The sequence below is a fragment of the Phasianus colchicus genome, chromosome 1, assembly GCF_987193195.1.
Source record: "Phasianus colchicus chromosome 1, bPhaCol1.hap1.1, whole genome shotgun sequence".
Taxonomy (NCBI): domain Eukaryota; kingdom Metazoa; phylum Chordata; class Aves; order Galliformes; family Phasianidae; genus Phasianus; species Phasianus colchicus.
This window is the reverse complement of record NC_143436.1, coordinates 158,424,922-158,446,648: the sequence shown is the minus strand read 5'-3', so window position 1 is coordinate 158,446,648 and position 21,727 is coordinate 158,424,922. Positions and strand designations below refer to the sequence as shown.

The 21,727-nt window shown below is 38.6% G+C and overlaps 2 long non-coding RNA genes across 2 annotated transcripts; one reads left to right on the top strand and one right to left on the bottom strand.

Annotated features, from left to right (window-relative positions):
- Nucleotides 1-710: 710 nt before the first annotated feature.
- Nucleotides 711-10,682, bottom strand: LOC149920189 (uncharacterized). The gene is made up of 5 exons (XR_016461525.1): nucleotides 10,271-10,682; nucleotides 5,182-5,259; nucleotides 4,925-5,029; nucleotides 4,184-4,272; nucleotides 711-3,118 (listed from the first exon to the last, which is right to left on the bottom strand). It is a non-coding gene; the product is annotated as an uncharacterized LOC149920189 (long non-coding RNA).
- A 97-nt stretch (nucleotides 10,683-10,779) lies between these two features.
- Nucleotides 10,780-21,238, top strand: LOC149920188 (uncharacterized). The gene is made up of 3 exons (XR_016470064.1): nucleotides 10,780-10,923; nucleotides 20,145-20,285; nucleotides 21,053-21,238. It is a non-coding gene; the product is annotated as an uncharacterized LOC149920188 (long non-coding RNA).
- The last annotated feature ends 489 nt before the right edge of the window (nucleotides 21,239-21,727 follow it).

Here is a 21,727-nt window from a genome sequence, read left to right as displayed (position 1 = left end):
AATCTGTTCCAACACTGTCACCTTTACCATAAAGAAGTTCTAGTGCACGTTTTTATGGAACTTTCTATAATCAAGTTTTAGGCTATTGCTCCATGTCTTATCGCCACACATCATATAGAAGAGCCTGGCCTCATCCATTTGCTCCCACAACCCTTTAGATATTTATAAGCATTTATCAGATCCCCTCTCAGTCTTTTTATCCCCAGGCTGAACAGACCCAGGTTACTCAGCCTGTCCTCATAGGGATGATGCCCCAGGCCCTTTATCATCTTTGTAGTCTTCTGCTGGACTCCTTCCAGGAAATCCCTGTCTTTTTTGAACTGAGAAGCCCAAAACCAGACACTTCTTAAGAGTTTAGTTTTTCATCTTCTGACTACCCTGATCATGGCAGATTAAAATATATTCTCTTCTTTTGTCACGTAATCTTTGCTTTTATTGACAAAATCTGTGCCATGTGATGACTTTACTGAGTAAGCAGAAGCCTGACAGAGTTCAATAGCTCAGCTTACGTAAAACTTTGTATAATAAAAAGAGGGTAAAAAATTCTGAACTATTAATTACTTGTTCAGATATGAATTAGTGACAAACGGTGAAAGGCTCCACATCTTTTTGCATTCTTTTCTTTGTCATTTACTCCTTCTATTGAAATTCATTTATTTTTGGTAACAGAAAAGCAATTTTGGAAAATGAAAACTGAATGTAACTATTACAGAAGAAAAACTGAAAGAAAACTTAATTAATTTGCAAAAATGTTCCTATTTTATTGGCTCAGTAAATGATAATTTCACCAAAACATCAGCTGTGAAGTATGCTGAGAACTTGGACGTAAAAACCAAAAGAAACAAGGTATTTGCAAATGTTTAGAGCAGATAGTAGACATTATCTAAAAACTTCTGATGTGAAATTTCTTTAATCTCATCTGAACTTTAATGTGTAACTACAACTTACCTAACAAAGCAACCAGTGTTGAAATATAAAATCCTCAAACAGACAGTGTAATAGAGGGAGAAGTAGATGACCACACAGAGCAGACTAATATTCAGCAAAAAACTATGTTGAATATGAATACTGAAGAACAAATGCCAGATTCGCAGCTGGAGTAAACTGCTGCAGCTTCATGAAAATAAATCACAGTGACAAGTAATGTAGTAGCAGTTGGGACTGAGAGAAGTGGGCTGCCTGAGCAATGATAATACAAGATAACTTATGTAAATGTTAGAGGGCAGCATGCTAATCAGAAGTTGCTAAAACAGTTGTTAGAAATGTTGCCACTGGACAGGATCTTTTTAAGCAAATGGGTAATCCTAACAGTACTAATGATACCAATTTATCACTAAGCTTCTGTTTGCATATTTTGTAGTTTCCAATCTGTTACAGGAAAGTGGTGGTTGAATGCCTTTTTTTTTTTTAATTAACATTTTGAGTACATAATTTTACTTCATTTCTACCAGAAAATTGCCCAAACACCTTCATTAGAAATAAAGAATATCTGTTCAATACTGTCCAAACAGCAGGCAGTATATGCTTTATTGAAATGAAAAGCTTTAACAAACCTTATCCTGCACATGTTTGTGCAATCAAAGTCTTCCTGTGTACCCACAAGTTTAGGGAAAATATGGATGCTTCTACATAATGAACTGTGTTTTTCTACCCTTCTCTTTTTATCCAGGTGTTTGATTATATGGTATGGGATATTTTTGCAGGTGGTATAGAAAATCATATATAGCTAGCTGCTGCACCCACTGAGCAACACTTAACTAAATGACACAGTACCAATCACATATAACAGCATCCAATGACTCTAGAGTGGTATATTTACTAGGTGTATATTTTCCTCATTGAGAAAGGAACATCAAAAATAGTAAAAAATACATTTCACCTGTCTCTTTTATTGTATGCTGTGTTAGGTAAAGGGAAAATACTTAGGACAACTCTAAGTGATTTAAAAATAAAAATGCAAACTCTCACAGCAAAAATGAACCATCGAACCATGTACTGGGTGCTTGATGACTTGGCACGTTGCCGTTAACACTTGGCATAATTAACTTGCTGCTAGCACTGGATATGTTAGATGTACTAGCCACTGGGCCCCTGCTATAAGCACTTCACTGTGTAGAATCAATATTGACATACTGAATAAACAACTGGATGAATCTTATACAAAAAGTGATAGTAAGTATCATTTCAACGATTTCACATACATCTGAAAATTTAATAATGCTTGATATTACTATTAGTATTGTTTCTGAAGGCCCTGATTATCACTAAGCAGGATTAAAATTGGTCTGTGAACACCAGACCTATGCTGGCTTTGTCTATGACTGTGATTGGCATGAAGAAAGCAGGCGCATAAAAATACTCCTCACTGGTACCTTACAGGAGGACACTCAGCATACTTGTTGATATTTGTGCAATTAACACTCTTATTGATCACTTGCTTAGTTCAGTTAATAGCAGACAAGCTGTCTGCTTCCCATCCCTGCTGTAATTAATGAAAGTAGACATTTACTGTTGCTGGAAAAATATAACTATTTCTTTACTACCAGTACTTCCTATTTCCAAGCATGGGATATGTTAGAAAACAGACAGATTTGGTCCTAAAGTATATTGATAACTTATAAATGGCTAACTGGCACAGGTTTATAGTGAGTACACTATCATTTCTTATGTATTCTTCTTAGCTTTAGTAGAGAACTTGATATTTTAGAGGGTGGGGGAAAAAAAAAAAAAAAAAAAGATTGCCATGCTTGGATTCCCTAAAGTTTCTTGTATTTTAGATAATGACAAGACTGACTCAAAAGAAAAGTACATCGCTGTTCCTTTTTCATCACATGTGAATGTAACACAACTCAAAAAAAGGTGGTTTTGGTTGCTGATGATGTTTTTCTGGGGAGGCAGGGGGGAAGGAGGTGGTAGCAGGGTGGGAAGACATTCAAAAAGAGATGACATGAGATTATGCAGTTGTGCCTGTGCCACAATTCCAAATTCTTGAAGTCAAAGGCTGTTCTCCAAGTCCTCTAAATCCATCTGAAAATGTGGACTCTTTTACTCAGCAGGAAGCTGTCAAGTCAGTGAGGAAGATTTGAACTACCACATGCAGTACCATTTCCTGCTGTGGCTGATGAAGGAGACACGAAATAACTTTAGTGACATTATTGTTCTCTTTCTTGCAATAACATATCCTCTTCTGCGCAAAGAGAGCATCTCTCCAGTACTTTGCCATTATCGAATGGTGTGTATGATTAAGCAAGACTGTCTGTGGATAAGTTTTCTAAAAGAAGTGATCAGACCTACTTCACTGCTGTCATTGCATCGGGCTGGGTGAATATAATGGATGCAAACTGATGCTGGCAAGGACATAAATGGATAAAATAAAGGGACTGTGAGATGTGTGCATCTATATACTTCTGAAATACGTGACATGGGTGTGAAAAGACTATTTTTGTTAAATTACTTACCTTAATTTTTTTTTTTATTATGTATTTTTTAAGGAGAGGGAGAAAGGGTGCAGCAGTTAAATATATACTCATTTACATTAATCTAAGCAGTAAAAGGTGCTTGAACTTCTCATTCTGGTCATCCTACAACCATTGTATTCAGCTATTCAAGAATTACTTTTTTTTTTTCTTGCTGCCACTAACAGTCCTTTCAGGAGTATGTTGACAGCTTTGAGCTGAGAGAATCTTTATAATAAGTGTAGAAGATATAAAGTCACAATGAGGAAGGAATTCATGTTTACAGTAGCAGGGACCACACACTGTGATAGTTTGCATTAGAAGCTCAGCAGGGGGAGTGTGAAAAGCTGTAGCATTATGGTAGATATGGGGCCTTTTTGGTGTGAATAGGTCATGTGTGTTCAAGTACCTGTCTAACATGTAACAATCAAAAAATATTATCATATTCAGCAGAGCCATTATTGCTGCTACACTGAATATGTAGCCTCTTAATATTCCCCCTACTCTCAAAATATGATACAGATACAGCCTCTAATAATGCATTCCTCATAACAGTGTCAGTAGCGCATTTCAGCATACATTGCCACAGAATAAGGAGATTGGAGCATACACATGAATAGATCAAAATCATACAAAATTGGTATTAGTTCAGAGCAAGGTAATTAAAAACTTTAAACCAAAATCCAGGAAAAAAAAAATCTCTGAAATAAAAATAGCCAAAGCTTTACCTCTAAGCTCCGAAGAAGTATTTTTAATGTCATAATGAGTAGAAACATATAGCAGCTCAAGACAGATTCAAAACTCCAGGAAGCATTCTCTGGAAAGATACACAGAGCAAAGATTCAGGGCTGTGATAAGCCTCTGCCATCTTTTTTTTTTTTTTCTTTCTCTATTTCTCTCTTCTTTGAGCTTTTGAGATGAACTATAGACAGTTTGAAATTATGAAAAATCTCTAGGACACAGAGATCAAGCAGCAAAACTCCGACTCCAAAGTCCTTGTTATGACAGTAAAAGCAACATTTTATCCCTGTTATTACATGCAACACCATGCCTGGAGGAATGTTAACCTGACACAGGAAGGCACTTAAAAGTTGACAGATGCCAGAAGTACTTTTCAGCTTTCCCCAATGGAATAAAAAGAAGTTACTGTCTTCATTTTGCAAACGAGGGACTCTAACAAACAAAGATTATGGTCCAGAGATTTGTTTATTTTGACTGCCCAAATGGATAAATTATGGGTCTGACTGCCAAAGAAAGTGGGACTTAATGGAGTAAATAAAATCTACTTTAGGTTAGACACATAAATGATTTAAAGTCAGACAGGTTAGTGTAGGTGAATCCCACTAACAGAATCACAGAATCCCTTCTTAAAAGTTGAAAGAGTATCCCCCGTTCACTTCAGAGTCAGTAAGCATTTTGGAAAACTGAGCTGTCATAAAGAAAATGAAGACTGACTAATTAGTAAATACCTGTGAAGAAACAGACAGATTACCACTATGTTAGTAATCTGCTTTTTAACCTCAGAAACATTGCTGTTTTCTCCTCTGCCACAGTGGATCTGTGTATCTGACATTCTGTAGGAAAAGAGAATACAAATTACTAAATCAAATACATTTGCTCTGCTGACAATCATAAATCCCCGAGGTCAACATACATGCTTGCACTTAAACACCCCCAAATAAATAAATAAATAAATAAATAAATAAGAGGAAATGAATTTACTCACATGAGTGATGATCACCCACAGTGGTTAACTGTCTGATGTTTCTTTTTGTCTGCTTTGTTTTATTCCAAACCAATTTATCTAAAACAAGAAGAGTCAGATCCAAGCACTGGATTATAAGTTAATAATAGCTATTTGTTCTTAAGATGAATGACTGATCACAATCCTTTTATTTATTAGATTTAAAACACTGATGTTTATTTACATAAGCCCCTGAGTGACTAAATGTCTGTTCGACAGATATATCCTGAAAATCTGAATGCTCAACTTCATGGTTACAATTTAACACTGTTCACAAACTTTTGCCAAATATGAATGATGAACACGATCCATGTAACGACTTTCCGTTCCCCCCACACAAAAAAGCCATGAGGGGCAGGTCATTCCCTAGTCTCTTACCCAAGATGGTAATTTAGCCATAGATCTCTCTACTGGAGGATGGGATATAAGATTATGTTCCAAGTGAGCACAATAAAAAACAGACAATAAATATTTCTGGGGCAGGCATTTCTCTTTCCCGCTTGTGTGATTTCCTCTGCTATGCATAAAGTAAGACTCACTGAAGCAAAGAATTCAATCTTTCTGAATAAATGTCCTAACTACTGGTTACTTGGAGAAGGTGGGGGGAGGGCATTGCTGCTTCCTCTTCTTTACTTATAGAGTGGTTTGAAACACTGATCTAGCAAAGAAAGGAATTCTGTGCTTATATCCAGTAGAAAGTGGAAAATAACTCAATCTTCTAAGACAGGAAAGCTGTCTGTTTGGAATCTGGCCACCTAAGAGGGAAATTACTTAAATACTGACATTATTCAGGATGCTTTCATCAAATCTAATTCAATGATGGAAAAAATTTATAATCAAGTACTTATGGGAGCTGAGGACTTCAGGAAACTACAAACTTTCTAAAATGTATCTCAAATTCCTAAACACTATTTGTCAATCAAGTCAGAGGGATTTATTTTCCCTGTAAGGGAAATATGTACTATTCACTTTAGAGACACAAGCTTCCTGTAAATAAAACAAGGTAAATGCACATGTTTGGGCACTGGAACTTCGTAACTTATGTTGTTTAGCAAAATGTAACAAAAGCAATTAAAGGAGTACTTTCTGCTAAACAGGAGGGAGGACTTGCTGCAAATGAGTACAGATGAGGCACAGCATCTTTAACTGAAAGAAAAAATGCTTTAATAATTTCTCTTTCTTTTCTTCTTTCCTCTTACTGGTGGGAGCTGTAGCAGACTTCCATACATTTATAATATCTCCTTTGTATGTCACCATGAGGGCTTCATTACAGATGTTTTTTGTTCTCGCTGTACTTTAAAGTCAGTTCTATCTAGCCCTTAAAATCTCATTCTTAAATGATCATATGTTATCTTTGTTCATACCTTTGTGATATTAGATATCCTTGTGGCCTTATGTTTGTATTTGCAAAGCTTTTCCTACCTCTTGACATTTTAAACTCCTGGAGACTATTAACACAGTTCTAGAAAATGTAAGAGGAAAGAACCTCTTTGATGAACTGACACTGTGAATCAAATGCCCTCATTTTCTACTAGAGGCCTCGCAGAAAGATCTTGACAAATTGGTGGGCTGGGCAATCTCCAAATACATGAAATTTAACAACAGCAAGTGCCAAATTCTGCACTCTGGTGGGAGTCAAGCAGATGGGTCCACGCTCTTTTAAATGGTGCCCAGCAACAGAACAAAGGACAATAGGCACAAATAGGGACACAGAAAGTAACATCTGGACATGTGAAAGAACTTTACTGTGATGGTAACAGAGCACTAGAACAGGCTGCCCAGAAAGATTGTGAAGTCTTCTTCTCTGGAGATATTCAAAACCCACCAAGATGCTTGCATGTGTAACCCGCTGTAGGGAATCTGTTTTAGCAGAGGGTTGAACATGGTGATCTTGGGCTGGACTCAATGATCTCTGGAAGTCCCTTCCAGACCCTACAGTTCTGTGATCTCCAGAGGTCCCTCCCATCTACACAACAACTGAAATTAAGTTTGTATAAAAAAAAAAAAAAAAATACATCCCACGTGGTACATTCAACAGTGGCAGAGTCCCTAATTGCCTGGGCTGAGAATTGTAACTTGGAGTAAGTAAGATGTTATGTTACATTACTCTGTAGCTAAGAGCTTTTTTTTTCCTAAAGGGCATGAAAAGAAGATGATTAGAGCAACCCATTCACCTCTATATCCATTAATATCAAAATTTGGAAGAAAAAGTGCATGTCCATTTCAATGAACTGTGTTTGGTATCTGAAAGCTGATTCATTTCATATGAAAAACCTAAACTGTTTTAAGGGTTTGTGTACAGTGCAAATCTACAAAATACTTAACAAGGCATAATAAAAAAATATATTCTTTAAAGAAGAGTGCTAGCAGCAACATTGCTTCATTCTGAATGGTATATTAGCAGCCCTGGCTGTGATAGAAGAATAGCAATGTCAAGGAAATCTCATTAAAAATCCTTTCCTTTAGTAGATAATGGACTGTGTGGCTGAACTGTGCTGGTGCTGGTTTTCTGATCTATGCTTTACAACTTTTGTCACTGAGCAAGATGTCCTTATTAGCAGAATCTTCTGAACAGAATATGCAGAACTACATTAAATTTCTGATGTTTAGATTATGCATCTGATTACACTTCTGATACCTTTTTAAATATCAGGGTTAAATCCAGCCTACTTACAAATAAATGAATAAATCTGGAGTGAGGTTACTTATAAAACCGCATGTGGCTTTTGCTAATAAAGTTATGATGAGAATTGTTTTCTGTGAGACAATGAAGATCCAAGAACAAGACAAAAAAATCAAGTCTGAATCCATAAAATTACACAGAAAAATGAAAATTACATGGATTTTGTTAAGGACAGAAGCTACTGGAAGTATATATTTTATTTAACTTCATATGGCCAAAGACAATTGATGAAACCAACTTAAAAAAAAAAAAAAGGAAATTATTAAGTGAATTAAGAGTCCCCCCAAAGATGGGATTCCGAGTTCTATTCATCTGTTGAACTCACATGACATGAACACCAGAAATAAAGTATACCTCTTTCTAGAAGACACAGTAGCATTGTTGTTAAACATGATCAATGGTGTAAGTGAAAACACAAACACGGGGTAAGGTTTACAGTAGAGGTAATTAGACAAGGTATTTGGCAAGAAATAAACAAACAAAAAGACTGGGCTTAACGTGCAGAGTTTTTTTGGTTGTTTTTTTCCAGCTAGGTCATTGATTTTATGAAAGATATTACTCCTTCCTTTGGAATTTCCTCTTTTAGAATGGATTTCCTTTTGGGAAAATACACACAATTTCTCAAAATAAATTAATTTCACGCAATGTGTAATTAAACTATGGAAATCAATGCCACAGGATATTCTGAAGACCAGATTTCTAAATGAGTTCAAAAAAAAGGAACTTGAAAGTTCATGTTCCACCTGGGACTATTAAACATATCATGCCAAACTGAGAATTCTCAAAGTCCTTCATTCAAGGAAGCTGGGAGAGAAAACCTGTAAAGAATGACTATAGTATCCTTGTCCCTGCATGAGTCTGGGAGAAAATCCTGGGTCAGATCCTCTGTTTATGTTTGTTTGTAATTTTCCTGCTATCTAGGCCAGTTAGGCACATACATTTAAGCATTCATAGTAGGTTAAGTGAGTGGTCTGAGAACTTCAGTTTCACATTGTTAAATTTATACTACAAGGCCTCAAAGTGAAGAGCTATACTGTATGAATTGATTACCGTTCAATACTCAACAAGATCAGTAGTGATATTCCCTGCATCAGTTATATATATATAACTGATATATATTTATAAATATAAATGCGAAACTAGATGATCTTAAAGATGATCTTTTAGCCTCCTTGAATACAACATTTGAGTTTCATAATGATTGTATAGAAGTTAGATACTACTATGATATCCACTTCTAGTCTTCTGACACAGAAAAATGTTTTCTTAACCACACGAGAGCTCCAAGGTCTAGATGTCCAAAAAGATGAAACACCTCTGAAGATATGTTTGTGTAGTCATGTTAGTAAACCTTTAAAATTATCCTTTGAGGCATACCATCAGAACCATCAACCTAATAAAATGCAACATGGTATAATTTGAAGCTTCTCTGAAAGCTAAGCATAGCACTTCTGGTAAACTGATAACACTAGACTGAGGCTCACAAACAAAATCTACTCTTCCTGCTTCAGTGACTGCAACAGGTTCATAGCTGGAAGACTCCCAGCTGAGTTTTGTTCAGGAAGCTGCTAACAACTACCTGCAAAAACATTGAATTCAATGTGTTGAAATTCCCAGTTCATTTCAAGACAATGTTAAATTTTTCATTGTAGGCTTTATTATCTTTTTCTTTTCAGTTTTTTTATTATTATTATTATTCCTTTTTTCCTTTGATTTAGTTAAAACTAAGTAGAATTTCTCACTAAGCATTTTAGAACTGAAAGTAATTTAAGAAGCTGTTCCTGGATGTATTTCTGCTGTTAGATTCCAGCTCCCAGATTAGACTCCGTTAACTGACTGTGTAGACAGGCTTATTTTATGTTAACATCTCAAACATGGACATAAATTTGATGTGTTAGCAAATCCGCTCTGATTAAACTTAGGATCAAGAACCTAATTGCACCACTGTACAAGCACAGCCTTTATCAGATTGGTAACCTCTAAAGAAGGGCAGGAAGTCCAATGTCTCTTGTATAAATGATTTTATATATTATTTAGTCTTATTGACTACAGTCATTCAGCTTCAAAAACGCTTTATAGAATCACAGAATCCATAGAGTTGGAAGGAGCCATTGAAGGTCACCAAATCCAACTCCCTTGCAACAAACAGGGACACCACAGTTAGATCAGGCTGCCCTGGGCCTTATCCAGCCTTGCCTTGGAAGTCTCCAGAGATGGGGCACCAACCACATAACTGCACAACCTTTTTCGGTGCCACACTACCCTCACTGTAAAAGATTTTTTTCTTATACCTAACCTAAATCTATAATCTTTGAGCTTGAAGCCATTTCCCCTTGTTCTATCACCACAGATCCTACTAAAAAGTCTATTCCCGTTCCTGTATCTCACCTTTAGATATTGAAAGACTGCTATCTGGTCACCTCGGAGCCTTCTCTTCTCCAGGCTGAACAGCCCCAGCTCTCTCAGCCTGCCCTCGTAGGAGAGGTGTTCAATTCCGTGGATCATTTTTACGGTCCTTCTCTGGACATACTCCAGCAGGTCCATGTGTCCCCTGTACTGACGACTCCACGTCTGGACGCAGTACTCCAGGTGAGGCCTCACCAGAACAGAGTAGAGAGGCAGGATCACCTCTCTCATGCTTCTTTTGATGCAGCCCAGGATATGATTGGCTTTCTGGACTGCAAGGGCACCTTACCGTGCCTTGATCGCCGAGGTTCGCTGCTTCGGAGTTGCTCCAGCCAAAACCGCAGCGACTGACCGCGAGGTACATGGGGGTTTATGTCGGTTCCTTCACCCAGGGATCCCGGACACAAAGCAGTGGCAGGGCAGCTCTCGGCCGGTCAGTTCTCGCGAGAGCGGCTGCCGCGGCGGGGGCGTTGCCAGGGCAACGGGTCTGCGTCCACCCCCTCGCCTAGAAAAAGCCTCAGGGACGGAAAAGAGGAGTCGGGGTGTGAGAATCATCTGGGCTGTTTTAACGAGGAGAAACAGTCAGTCACTCCTACACTGGACTCCCTAGCAAGGACGGTTGTTATCACTCTCAGGTGAGTGATAAGTGCGCGGGCTCCTGTTAACGACCTGGCAACGGGGTGAGGGCAGAGCCGGCACTACCGGCAGCAGGGTGGGGCTGATCAGTCACACCTCGTTAAGGCTATCTAGTAGTGTTAGTGTGCCTGCTGGTTGGCAATGGCTGCACCCCAGTGGAAGGCTACTGCCATAAAAATTGTGGAGACCCAGATGGAAGTCCCATGCTCATGCAGAAGGAAGACTGCAGCCAAAAAGAACATGGAGACCCACAATGAGCTCCCGTGCATGCTTGAAAGGATAGCTGATGCAAAGACCAGTGTGGAGACTCAGACTGAGGCCCCAACACAAGATGCTAGTACACAGGTCACTGGCTGTCACAAGTGCTAGAGCCGGGCCTTTGCAGTGCTGGGCGATGGAGGCAGCACTTATATAAGATATGACCAGCTAAATGACTTACTCAGCCTTGTGGTCGACCTGAAGGAGGAGGTAGAGAGGCTGAGTACCATAAAGGAGTGTGAGAAGGAGATTGATTGGTGGTGCCAGTCCCTATCAGCCCTGATAGGTGCGTAGCTGAGGCACCACATGGAGCATGTCATCCCCTGCTGTCTCATAAACAGGTGGGAGAGGAGAAATGGCAAGTGGTAGAGGGGAACTGGCAGGCTGATGGTGCTGCAGTGAGCCCCCTGTCCTCTCTTCCCCCTAGCAACAATTTGAGAAAGGAAGAGGAGTGGAAACAGGTATGGGCTGGGTGGGCATCCCCCATCCTGACCATCCTCGGCTCCCCAGGTGCCTCTGCGCAATAGGTTTGAGACCCTGGAACTGGAGGGAGAGGTGAGTGAGGGTGTGGAGGGAGGTCCACCTGTGAGGTTGCCTCGGATAAAGTGGTCGACCCCATGCCTCAAGACTGCCTCCACCCAGAAGGGTGGTTGTTGTAGGTGACTCCCTGCTGAGAAAGGCCCTATATGTCAGCCTGACCCTACCTGTAGGGAGGTGTGCTGCCTCCCTGGGGCACGGATCAGGGACATTTCTAGGAAACTTCCTGGACTGATTTGCCCTTCTGACCCCTTATTGAAAGTTCAGGCTGGCAGTGACAAAGTCTCTGAGAAAAGCCTCAGGACTATTAAGAAAGACTTCAGGGGACTGGGGTGGGTAGCTGATGGAGCGGGCATGCAGGTGGAGTTTTCTTCTATAACTTCAGTGGCAGGACAGGATACTGAGAAGATCAAAAAAAAAAAAAAAAAACCCACCTCATAAATAAATGGTCTAGAAGTTGGTGCAAACCAACAGGAATTTTGGGTTTTTTGACCATGGGGCAATTTACTTGGCGCCTGGCATGATGGCTGTGAATGGAAGTAGCCTGTCTCTGAGAGATAAGAGGATCTTAGCCAAGGAACTGGTGGGACTCATTTAAGGGTCTTTAAACTAGGTATGAAAGGGGAGGGGACAAAATGAGGGCTGCTGGGGTTGAGCAGGTCGTTTGAGGACTCGTACCAAACTTGATGGGATGGACTGAGGCAGGGGGATGCTGGAGATGCTGCTGTTCTAGGGGAACCCAGATCCTCTATAAAGTCGGTGAGAACAAAAGCCCAGCTGAAGTGCTTTTATACTCATGCACACAGCCTGGGAAATAAGCAGGACGAGATGGAAACCGTGATGCACTTGGAAACTTATCACCTTGTTGCTGTCACGGAAACATGGAGGGATGATTCCCATAACTGGAATACCATCACTGAGGGATATGGGCTCTTTAGAAGGGATAGACAAGGTAAGAAGGGTGGGGGAGTTGCCCTCTATGTTGGAGTGGATAGACTGAGAAACAGTCAGGAACAGGTTGAGAGCCTGTGGGTTAGAATTAGGGATGGGTCTAACAAAGGCCAGCTGGTGATATACTACAGGCCACCTGATCAAGGGGAGACTGTTGACGAGGTTTTTTTGCTTCAGATGCGGGAGGCTTTGTGCTTATGGGCTCTTATTCGAATAGTTTAAGTCCCCCACCAGGACAGCTGTTGGAAAGACCGCACAGCAAGCTGCAAGAGGTCCAGGAGGCTCCTGGAAGGCATTGATGGTAACTTTCTGGTCCAGGTATTGGACAGGCCAACCAAAGGTGAGGCATTGCTGGACCTGCTGCTCACCAATGTGGAGGAAATAATTAAAGGTGTTAATGTTGGAGGCAGCTTGGGCTGCAATGACCACGCCCTGGTTGAGTTCATGATCTCGAGGGATGTGGGCCTGGCAAAGAGTGGCATCAGGACCCTGAACTTTGGAAGAACAAACTTTAAGCAGTTCAATGGACTGTTGGCCAAGATCCCCTGGGATGCTGTCTTTAAAAACGAAGATGTTGAGGAGAGCTGGCTACTCTTCAAGGATGCCTTCCAGAGAGCACAAGAGCTCTCCATCCCTCTGAATAAGAAAGCGGGCAGAGGAGGTAGGAAGCTAGCGTGGCTCAGTAAGGACCTGCTGGGCATGCTGAGGGTGAAGAAAGGTGCGTACAAGCTCTGGAAACAAGGGCATGTCACCTGGGAAGAACACAGTGATACTGTCCGGACTTGCAGACATGGGATCAGGAAAGCCAAGGCGCAGGTGGAACTGAACTTGGTGAGGGATATGAAAAACAATAGGAAGACTTTCTACAGGTACATTGGCCAAAAGAGACAGGCCAAAGCGAGTGTACCTCCTTTGGTAAATGTAAAAGGAGAACTGGCTTCAACGGGCGAAGAGAAGGCTGAGGTACTGAATGGGTTCTTTGCCTCGGTCCTCACTGGTGGCCAGGATTCCAGTACTTCTCACGTCCCTGAGCCCTGCATCACTAAACCTGTGGGTGGGGACCAGGGTGGTAAATCCTCCCCCCCCCCCTCCGCCCTATTGTGAGGACAGAGCAGGTCTGAGACCGCCTCATGAGACTGAATGTGTACAAGTCTATGGAGCCAGATGGTGTGCATCCCAGGGTTCTGAAGGAGCTGGCTGAGGTGGTTGCTGAGCCGTTCTCCATCATACTTGAAAAGTTGTGGCTGTTAGGTGAGGTCCCAGATGACTGGAGGAAGGGTCATGTCACTCCCATTTACAAGAAAGGGAGCAAGGAGGACCCTGGGAACTACAGGCCGGTGAGTCTCACCTCTGTGCCTGGGAAGATCATGGAACAGATCATCCTGGATGACATGCTTGATCACATGAGGAATGAGCATGTGATCTGAGACAGCCAGTTATCAGAGAAGACAGAGGCAAAAAGGTTGTTAAGTACCTCAGCCTTCTCTTTGACTGTTGTTACCCTTTATCACTCACTAGAGGGGATACTCCTGGACTTTCCTTTTCTGGTTGAGCTACTTGTAGAAGCCTTTCTTGTTCATCTTGACATGCCTTGCCAAGCTGAGCCTTCTGACCCCATCCCTACACACCCTAACAACTTCCTTATACACTACCCATGATACCTGTCTCTGTTTATTTTTGCTCTTCAATTTGACCAGCAGGTTCCTCTGCAACCATGCCAGTCTCCTGCCTTCTTTTCCTCACTTGCTACATGTGGGGATGGAGAACTCTTGCACCCTGAGGAAAGCCTCTTTAAAAATCTGCCAGCTCTGTTCTGTTTCCTTGCCCGTGAGGACAGTTTCCCAGGGTGTTTTGTTGACTAATTATCTGAAGAGCTGGAAGTTAGCTTTCCTAAAGTTTAGCTTCCTAATTTTACTCTTTGTCTGTCTCATATCCCTCCTGTATCTGGAGGTAGAAGGACTCATCAATAGGCTCTGCCTGATCTGGTGGCCAGCTCCCATTGCTGCCTCAACCTCTGTCACCCACAGGCTTTTGACTTGCTCATGACCATTCTTTAGGGACAGCTCTTCACATTCTATTCCTTTCCTGATGTAGATAGCAACACTCCTTTCCCTCCTTCCTCACCTGTGTATTCTGACCAGCTTGTAGCCATAGATAGCCACATTCTAGTCATGGGAATCATTCCACCAGGTTTCAGAGACAACAACTACATTGTGGTTTTCTAGTAACACAGTAAGTTGAAGTGATTGCTTAGGGAATGTAGTCACTTGCTTTATAAAATTTGAATACACTTATGGGGCTTTCCACTGAGTGTCAGAATAGCTAAACTGACTCTGGAAACAACTAGTAAACAACTAGTCTGGATCTGATGGCTGCTCTTATAGTTAAAACTAGAAGTCTTCTTATGAATCAAACCCTAATGTATTTTGCATAGATGGGATGGAAACAGAGCCTTCTGCTAATAGGTTTCTCTTTTCTTCTGAGCAGCTAATTATATACAGGGAGGAGATGACTCTAGTTAGCAGATGGGTGAAAGACAGGAGAAGATGCTAGAAAAGCCCTGACAAGAAGTCATGGTAGTACAAAAAAAGCAGAATTCCCAAAGTAACCTGAAAAGTCTTTGATAACTGCATAAGTAAAATGAAAGGCTAAAAGGAAAGATGTGCCTTTGCCATGAAGCAGAGTAGATTTTATTTAACTAAAAGAGTGATTTTTCTCTCTCCTTGCATTGTAATATCATCTAACTTTTGGAAGTCTGTTTCTTCCTACATGTAATTTGAAGAAAATGTATGATAGGTCTACATGAAGGCTCTGGCAGACTCCGAGTCTCACAACAAATAGAATAGCCTTCATCATGGTAGACCTTCACATTCTATACAACAGGATTTAAAGGAGAAGTAAGTCTTTGTACAGAATTTTAAGTAAAAACAGCTTCTGTCTCCATGAAGATTAAATGATTCAGGCTAATTTATAGTTAGTCCATGAATGAGTATTTAGTCACATACATCTGACACCTGCAGTTCATCGCAATTCATGACATACATGAGTCTGACTTGAACAGGGATTAATGTCATCAAGCTGACTTTGACTTTGAATGTCCTATGTATTATTTCATTTCAGGAAAGAGGAATATAGGAACTAGATTGCTAGGTCTTGCAGTCATACAAGTTTTATATGCGCTAAGTTTTCTAGGAAATAATGTATGTGATTAATAAAAAATAAATATTCTGTTGGAGGTGGCATTTTGTCTTTTAGAAAGAGTAGACTGTACGTATATTAAACTATAAAAACAATTACATGATTTAAGGAAAACAGAATAAGAGTCTAATTTCTTCAAAGATGCTTTTCCTTAGTAACTTCTAGTCATCATTCTCAAGTTTAAAAAAAAAAAAAAGGATACACTAGTTAAGAGAATATTTTACTGTTCATCTAGAACAATGAATAAATAGAATTGACTGTATATATATCATTGTAATTGAAAGAAATAATTTTCTGCTCAAATGGGATAGTGCGTTTTGTGTGAAGGATTAGAAAAACCTTAAAATTCTATGTCACAGAAAATGAAGATTTTTTCCAAATACAAAAAAAATTGTTAGCTTATTTTACAATACTGAATGGCTTTTGAGGGAGGGAAGATTTAGGTTGGGTGTCAGGAGGAAATTCTTTACAGAGAGTGGTGAGGTGCTGGAACAGGCTGCCCAGAGAGGTTGTGGATTCCTCATCCCTGGAGGTGTTCAAGGCCAGATTGGATGGGGCCCTGGGCAACCTGGTCTAGTATTAAATGGGGAGGTTGGTGGCTCTGCCTGTGTCAGAGGGCTTGGAAATTCATGATCCTTGAGGTCCCTTCCAACCTAGGCCATTCTGTGATTCTGCGATTCTATCTAAAATGACTAGCAAACCATCATCTTCCAAAGAGTATGTTTCCCTTCTATGGTAAAGAGAGGCAAAGAGCTCATTACTCAGCAAGATCAGTAGTGATATTCCCTGGATCAGTTATGTTCAGCCAGTTTAATAAACTATATGCACACACTGTCACAAACTTTTATATATATAAGTATAAATGCTAAACTAGATGATCTAAAAGGTCCCGTCCAACCCAGACCATCCATGATTCTACTATTTTGGCCTCCACTCCTGTCATCCAGTCATGCCTATACTGAAAGTAGTACATCCATCTGAAAAATGGGAATGTCTTAAAGTAAGATTATATAAAATCATCAAGCTTTAAATTTTAGATGCACTGATCCACTTTTTGATTCAATTAATGTAATATACAAACAATATATATATGGAATTTAGCCTTTCTCATTTTTAAGGGGATTGGAGCAGATTTTTGGTAACAGAAAGTATGAAGAGCCTATTGTTTTAGTGTTTCGTTTTCTCTATCTTTTGTAAATACCATGCTAAATGGAGAGCTAAACATACATTACATACTTACACGTATGACTATATACATGTGTATGAGACACAATTGTCCCAATAATATAAGTTCAGAAACAGAATTTTCCATTGAGACCCGAAGAATATTAAAACTATTGTATGCCTTTATCTCCTGCTGATAATGATTTTCCTTAAAAGAGATGTAAGAGACATTTTGAACAGATGGTAACTGGTTTGCTCTATCCTGCATCTCTTCACAACTGCCACAGAGCTTTGCCATTCATTAATCTTCCATAGACTTTCAGTAGCACAGCAACTAAATTACACACACACACATACTGAGGCCAGCACTGCTGTCAAGCTTAAAATTAAACTGAAGTGCACTGTGCCAAGTCTTTTAACCAAACTCTACTATAAAACTGTTAGAAAAATAAACATTCATCTTGGAGCCTGACCCATGAATATGGACTCCTAAAAGAGAGAGCAGTAGCTGATGTATCTAGGGTATTCTATGAGGCAAGTGTAGCTGCAATTTGTAAGTGGGAATAAATTCAGAAAACATCTGGTTTGAATTCACCTTGACTCGTTAAGATTTAAGGAGAGAGCTTTTTCCTCTACTTTTGAAGCCACAGGGGGAAAAAATACATATAGCCACGACCCTCTCTGATCCTTGCATTTGCAATGAGCAGGTGATAAGTAAATGCAATTGTAATCCATTTTCTTGGATTTGACATTAGGCCACTAATGCTAAATGCTAAAATATCTCTATTTCCTGGAGAACAGAAAGGCACATCAAATTTCTAACTTTCCATGCTTTATTTTAAATAAAATAATTCTAGGGTTTCAGCCTATAAACTATGTTAAAGATTCTCCTTCAAATTTTTCTTCAACATTTTTTGTTTCTAGTGATTGATCAAACTTTTTTAATGTTTAATTCTTCTTATTAAGCTGTTCATAACTTTGCTGTCCACCATTTCAGAAAATCATTATCATCACTTACAATGAACTTAGCTCTTGATACTGCACCGTGCTTAAAGGTCAGCTGTGCCATTTTTTTCCTTCTCTCTCCTGCACCTCCATTGCCTAATGTATACTTGAAAGATATTGTACATTGAGAAACTCAACGATACAAGCAGCAACAGCTTTGGAAGCCAAAATTATCATTTATCTTTTATAACAGCTTAGATATACATATTACATGTATGAACAGATGTTCCCAAAATCCAGAACTAAAATGTCTCAGTGACTAGGAGAGCAAAGCTGCACCGTAAATAAGTACATTTTTCCTTCACTCTTTTTCTCCTACTTTTTATTTCATTTGTTTTTCCCTGAAAAAATAACAAAGATTACATTTATACTTCACAACGTTTTATTGACTAATCTAACTGTTATCTTTCAAATGCAAATTTGAGGTTTTAATTTAGAACCACTACTATCATTTAATTGCATCAGTTTTAGTGGAGAATTAGTATTAGTGTGTAATCTCTATAATCTCCATAATTATGGAGATTTCTGCAGTGGGAATCATAGAGCTGTAGATATAATATATCTGAAATTCTCCATTTACCTTAATACACTTTTGTTGCAAAATACCTCCAGGTACAGTTATGCAAAACTGCAATGTTAAGAGAGAAATCTCCATGAAAATTATTTGTGTTCATTGAATAATTAAAGTATCTTTGCCAATATTACTCTATTTAAATCTGACTGTGTTTCTGTTTACTGGGCACTTTTCACATGTATTCAATATCTGACGTCTCATATTAATACAAAGTAAAGAAATTAGATTAGTTAAGCTATTCATGTTTTTTCAACTCACTACATAACACTGCATATAGTGTTCCTGCATTAAGCAGAACTGCTTGAAATCTATGCCAAAAACATTTGTCACTAAAAATGTACAAGATCCTCTCTAGATTTTTTATATTTCACCTTTTTTTTTTCTGTACAACTTATTATCTCGGTTTCAATTATTAAAACAATCGAACAAGTTCTGAGAGACCAGTCTGCAAAGAACTCCTTCTGAACTTTTTCTAAACTTCTAGACAGACTGAAGAAATGTTCAAATGGTTAAAATGTGCAAATGATTTGGTTAGTTCATTAGGATAAACTGCAGACTCAGAAGGCCTATGGCCATTTAAACTGTTAACCTGGAATTAATCATGTATCTTGAGTTATCAATGGGCATGTTAGCTAAATATCATTTGGTGTTCAATGTATATAAAGTCTATCTATATATTTGTTATAAGACATAAGGTTATGGACACACTTTCATTTCCTGAGATTTTTGTGATTTTACAAAGAATACGACTTTTAGATAAATTTAGCTTGTTGCTGAATTTATTAGTGTAAAATTAAGAATAAGATGCACAGAACACCAAATATTGGTGGACTATTTTCTTCTTATGAATTTGACTTTGGAGGAGGAGAATTTGCCATCCCAGCAGAGGTGAATCCAAATTAGAACTACTAATTTCAAAAATGCTTCAGACTTCTATAATAAAAACAGAGATCCATCTTAGATTTTCATCCACAGAATTTACTTGTTAATTTGCTGTCTAAAACTGTATCTATACTACTGAAAAACTTTCTTTAGCATGCTTTATTATTATTGTGTTCATACAATAAACTCACCCTCTAGAAACTGTAATCATAGGGTGTTCTGAGGATTGTTCTTTTTTAAAATTGTTGTTAGGAGCCTATGCTTTTTTGCAACAAGCCAAAAACATGAAAGAAATTACTTAGATAACACTATTCTAGTGTTCAGAAAATGCTCCCAGATATTATTTGATATATTATAATAGATACAGCCCAAAAGACTAGTGAGTAGAAGCTAGACATTTCTGTTCAGTACTATTGCCCAAGAAATATGATTTTTCACTCTTTTGGTGAGTGAGCTTTGAATGTGATTTTGTGTTGAATAAGGGTCAATAAAAATGTTCACTATATGGAGTAGATGTGTAATTTAGGCAGCCTGCTTTTCCAAAGTAAAAGGCACTAAGGGCTTTAAAGGGTACTAAAGGGCTCTTCCAATTTGTAAAGGGCACTAAGGACTACAAAACTCAATTAATCTTACTTTTTATTGCTTTACTAGTGAAGTCCAGTATATATTCAGGAATTTTACAGACAAGTGGAAGACATATTCCTGACTTGAAAAGAATGCTTTCCAAGACAATAGAGATACATTATGAAGGTGTTAAGACCTGGAAAAAGGAACATAATGAAAGGTGATAGAGTGAGTATTTTCTTAGAATGGATTGACAGAGACTGACAAAATAATGATGCAATTACTGCATTTTGCTATTTTGGTACCAATATTAGAGAGATTATTTCAACCTTATAGAATAGATTTTCTTTTGATTCTTTTGAAGAAATGAAGAAAGTTCAGAAGGAAAAACACTTTAAGTTTTTTTTTTTCTATACTGACTGCAATTATTTGTTCTAAAACCAACTGTGTTCAGCATAGCTCCTTGTCATTGTTTTAAACTCCAGCTGAAATTTTAACAATTAAAGGTTAATCAAAGACAAAGTGTTTTGAAGAGTGATCATGGCAAGATAGTACATTTATCTACTAATTGTCTGAGAGTAAATTTACAAAAAGCTGCTTTTGTTATCTTTTGTTATCTGAGTAGGGGCAGCAATGAGTTTTAGATTGTTTGTTCTGTTGACAATCAAGTTACTCATCAGGTTGTTTAAGGATTGGGTATCAGTAGATGCTTGATAAATATATGACTTTCATTACTTACACCTTTTTTTTTCTCTGCGATGTGCAATATACACCCTCAGTCTAGTATCAACTTGCTATTCATGGGTTTGTAAGGGACAGAACAGTTATTTTTCTACAAGTGGGAGAGCCTTGGGGCAATGTATAGGAAAAGAACTGCAATATTTCCTCATACTTCTTTAGAGCTTTTTGGGATAGTATAACTTACCTGATAGGAGCAGTATAAGCTTCCCTAATGTATATGGAAACCGATTTTACTTTGTTTGCTTTCATTCCAGGACTTTTAAATGTAAAGAAACCCAAACAACTTAATGCAAACATTGACTAAAAGATTTTAAGTCTCACCGTTCACATGTAACACCCTAAAATTGTCACTTCTATTAAAATATTGATTTTTTTTCCATTATTATTTGCTTTATTTCTTTGTTTTGTGTTCAACGTTTCAGGTATCCTCTGTGATTTCTTTATTTAATTTCATGAAAGAAATTTCCTTTCCTCATGCAAAAGTTCAGTGAGTGTTCTTTAGCAACATATTTATGTCTGATCTTATAAGGTCTTGTGTGGTCTAATAAATGTTACTGGAGCTCAGTGACATGAGAGTGACAGAGTACTTTAACAAGCTGTCTAGAGAGATTGTGAAGTTTCCTCTGGAGATATTCAAAGCTCCCCTGAACACTTTTCTGAGCAGCCTATTCTGTGGAATGCACTTCAGCAGAGCGTTTGGACTAGATGATTTCATGCAGTCCCTTCTAACCCCCTGTGATTCCGTGATTCATCATTCTTTACCTGAGCTGTGGGAAGAAATATTGCCACTACTTTTAGGCCATATTAAATGCAACATAAAATGCTTTCTTTTACTAGATATTTTAATTTACTAAGATATTTCACACATATTAGCAGTAATGAGGAAGTTAATGTAATGCCAACACTGTGATAGAGTGAGTAATGTCCTT